We start from the raw sequence: 4,848 nt of genomic DNA on the forward strand, positions 1-4,848 counted from the left end.
TGTCATTGAAATGAGAAATAAAAGTAAAATAATTGCGTACTTGCATATATAATATGTAGATGATTTAAAGTCGCTTATCACTGATAAAACGCGTTTGAAAACGGGATTTTCAAGTTTTCAGAAGGTTATGTTCTTCATCTTTGCTGTTTGCAATCTCTGTCAGATAAAAAGTCAGGAAAATAAAGCTGGTCATTATTCGGATGAAAACTATGTCGGTCGAATTCCGAAAAACTTCACGGGTGACTTACACATTGAACACCGTCTTCAAACGAATCACAACTCAAAATTTTGTGTTTTTTAAATTATGCGCTAGAAATGTACACAGAGCTTTTGTTTACCTTTCAGCAAAAGCTGGAGCAAATTTTTGTTATAATTGGTAAAAAAAACCTAAGGTAAAGTCGCCCTTGCCCATATGATTAGCATCTGCTACGAAATAGTTTTTTCGTATTTTCTGACGAACGTATTATTTTGAGTTGTGACTCTGTTTAAATCGGTGTGCGATATATACTAATAAATGTATTTATGTAGGTCACCATGACCTTCTTGAATCTGTTTAAACCATTATTCGACTCTGGTAATAACTTTGTAATAAGTCTAAAGACATAAATTTAATTAAAATGACCATAAATTGATTAAACAAAAACTGTGGGCGTTTATTACAGCAATGATTGACCAGACGCTTTAATGACTGGGACAAACATCGGAAGAGCTTGGATCTGAAGCTAAGATGTATCCATTGTATGTCTCGGATCAATGTAGCTCCATCCAGAACACTCTTCTGTTTTCTTTCGCCGAGAAGTCTCAGTTATTTTACACTGGCGGAAGACGCGAAAGCTACAATCACCGGAGGAGACTCCTTCCGTGTAAATGTTTTATCTTTACAAGATATGCAAGTTGGGACATAATAAATTCGCAGTTTTTAATAATATCTAAATAATTTCAGAAAAAAAAACGTGTTTCTCATTTCCAAATGACGCTTTCGCATTTTCATTTGACACTTTCTCATTTACAATTTACTATTGTTATTTTCAATTGACGCTTTCTCATTTACAATTGACTATTCTCAATTACAAATGACACTTTCTCATTTACAATTGACTATTCACAATTTCAAATGACGATATCGCATTTACAATTGACTATTCTCATTTCCAAATGACGTTTTTGCAATTTCATTTGGCGCTTTCTCATTTACAACTGTCATACTGTCAGATTTGGCTTATTACACATAGTATCTGTTACTTTTCCGTGTTGCTTTTTTTAGGCTGAACTGCTTTTCATTTAGAGAATTTTAGCGATGGAAATTTTGCGTAGCGATTGTCAGAAATCCACTGCCGGAAATGCTAGCTCGATAATTAAGCAATTACAGCTTGCAACGATGTTTACATTTTTAGTTTATCTTACAAAATTGCAGAGGTATATTACATAGTATACAGAAAATTTTATTTTTTTATTTATAATAACGTCTTGTCCGGCTATTTAGTATACAGGTATGTAAAGCTTTGAGTTTTAAAAATACATCAGGTTATAGTTGAGATACTCGCCTTTGCTCAATTCGTCCGGATATTTATATCCACGTATCCTATAATTTGAGAGTACGCACCAGGCATATCCGGACCCTTTATCGGGAATGTGCCTCTGCCCGGTTGGTTGATGTCCTTGGGAAAATAAACACTGACATCACCGCCATCCCTGAAATGTGATGGACGGGGCAAGGCAAGGTAAGCGTGGCCGATTTGTCTCATTCTCTTATTTGGCTCATATTCGAGATATAAATATATTGGTAACGGTAGGGGCAATCAGGGCTATCACGGAATCCATCGAAAAAATTTACAAATTCGAATGCTTGCTACGAATATGAAAAATTGCTATCACTGAATCCGAGTGAACTCGAAAATATCGTTGCCAGCTTCGAATGCTGATTCGAACTCAGATAGTGCAAAGGAAACAATAGACATTTATGTATGCCATTTTGCTCACGCTGCCTCAGCAGTCGTTGTAAATGCGAAAGCGTCAATTGTAAGTGAAAATAGTCAATTGTAAATGAGAAAGCGCGAATTGTAAATGAGAATAGTTAATGGGAATTGAGAATAGTCAATTGTAAATGTGAAAGCGTCAATTGGAATTGAGAATAGTCAATTGTAAATGTGAAAGCGTCAATTGTAAATGAGATTAGTCAATTGTAAATGAGAAAGCGTCAAATGAAAATGCGAAAGCGTCAGTTGTAATTGGGAATAGTCAAACGTCTAAAATAAGTCTATGTAAGTATATTGGATTTCTGTGGACTAATGATACTCCCCTATTTTGAAATTGCCACAAACTGTACTATACAGATTCAAGGCCGATTCACCATCGGACCAGATAATTGTTGTCACAAGAACTTCTTCACGGATATAACACTTTCATTAGGTTATTTTAGATGGCAATCCTCCACCTTCTGACGACCACAAAACCAAACGTGAACGTAAATTGTTGGTAAAAACGTTGGACCAAATGTTTAAATAAACAAGTAAGAAAGTCTAAGTTCGGGCGGAGCCGAACATTAAATACCCGGCGCAAGTATTAAATATATGTTTTCCACCTTTCCTAAAGCTACCGCTACATGGTAAACCGGGGTGTATCAATTTTGAGTAAATTAGCCCCTTAAATTTCGAAATATTGAAGTTTTCAAGCATTTCTAAAATTTACAGTTATATGAAAAGCGGCCGTAATTTTAGTCCGATTTCAATAATTTTCAGTTCTTTGCTTTCATGTGCCAAGCACAATAACTGTACCGAGTTTGGTACAAATTGGTAGAACGATTACCGAGATACATATATGTGATCATAAGTGGGCGGTGCCACGCCCATTTTCCAAAATTGTATCATAAATGTATTTCTTGGTAAAGAATTGTTGCAAGCATTAATTTTAAATAAACGAGCTTTAATATTTACTGATTTATCGAAGTTTTCGTATTTCTCTAAATTACCGTTATATGGGATGAGGGCGGGGTTATTGTCCGATTTTAAATATTTTCGGCCATTTGGTATGCTTTACCAAGGCCAACAACTATGCCAAGATATACACATGTAACCATAAGTGGGCGTGGCTATGCCCATTTTCAAAAAATTTATAATATTCTTCTTTTTTGTCCAAAAATTATTGTAAATATCAATTTTGAGTGAATAGTCTTTAGTAGTTACTAAGATATCGCAGTTTTCTTATTTCTGAAAATTACCGTTATATGGATGGTAGGCGTGGTTATTGTCCGATTTTGCCCATTTCAATACCATCCGTCCTACGCCAGAAAGAAGTGCACGTCTCGTTAAGATATCTCAATTACTCGAGTTACCGTGTGCACAGACGGACGGACGCAACGACGGACGGACAGTCACCGCTTAATCGATTTCTCTTTTCATTCTGATCATTTATGTATACATTTGTCTATATCTATCTCGATTCGTTCTGCCTGCTACAAACAGCCGTTATATGAACAAATTTATAATACCCTCATGCACAAGTGTGCTCGGGTATAAAAAAAAAATTTTTGGCGGGACGAAGTCCGCTTGGTCTGCTAGTAATAACATAAAAACTGATTTGGTTTTTTTAACTCGTAACTTCAATTCCAGTTGCGCTTAGATACAAAAATGTAAAACCAATGGTTTGTCTACGGTAGGGATGCACAGCAGAGGTGCACGCAGTCGACGTCGCGGGCAAACTGTGCGCACGCGAGCGTGCTAGGCGAGGTGAAGTGAGCTGTACGGAGATGGCATCGTATACATATTAACCGCTACACACTTATGTTCAAGTAAAAATGCGTGTATGTATGTGTACTTTTGCGACAACTGAGCCAGTGTGGCAGCAGGCCACCAGAAAAAGCCAATTTTTCCAAAACAAAAGCGCCAAGTTTTTATTATCATGTTTAATATTTTTTTTTTCAAATATCGTTTTTATTAATAAATTAATTTCAATACATTTATAACAACTCAAAACATATTTAATTTACCTATTCCTCACATTTTATTCAGTAAATGAATTCCATCTTAATGTAGAATATTAGGGTTTAGTGTATACATACATACATGTATACCTACGCATTCGGTGTGCTTAAATTAAAAAAGCATCACTAAATACCGCACGAAGCATTGAATTCCAATTATTTTAGCTTCTTGGTTTCCCAAAAGCACTAAATTTAGTGCAAAATGCACGACCTTGGCAACAGTGAGCTGAGCACATCAATGCTCAAACAGTGATGCCAGACCAAGTATTGAGTAAATGCGCTATGTATATTTTTCTTTTAAAACAAAAGTTCTAATTGGCGAGGGTATTGATTTTTGGTTCTTACATAGAACACTGACAAGATTCACAAACTTATCTTAGGACTTAAATAATTAAAATAATCAACATTATTTGTAGACGAATATATTTTTGTTCGTATGAAATAGTAGCTTATGTCGGGAGGCTGGCTTTAGTAAAATGTACCATTTCCTATATTCTTTAAACCACAAGGAATTTTTTTATGAAACTTTATACGAATATTGACTTGCTAGCATCGCCATTAACATTACCGTCTTTTACGGTTATTTTCGAAGAGTTCTTCAACGACTCGGCGCCAGTGAGCCTTTCGCAATCGTATGCTGCGAATGGTTCATTATACTAAAGCCAGTCTTCCGACATAAGCTACTATTCTATACCAACACAGATATGTATACTACCTAATAGGCTTGTAAAGTGCCCAATACCCAAATCCCTCGCATGAGTTATTATCGGTTAAAAATTGGGTACGCTCAAATCTGGCATCGCTACAGCAAGTACAGCGCCAGTGAAACAGTGTTGATATTTTAAGCACAATTGTACTTTTTTCAGTAC

The sequence above is a fragment of the Rhagoletis pomonella genome, unplaced genomic scaffold, assembly GCF_013731165.1.
Source record: "Rhagoletis pomonella isolate Grant_MI unplaced genomic scaffold, Rhpom_1.0 Rhpom_scaffold_00051, whole genome shotgun sequence".
Taxonomy (NCBI): Eukaryota; Metazoa; Arthropoda; class Insecta; order Diptera; family Tephritidae; genus Rhagoletis; species Rhagoletis pomonella.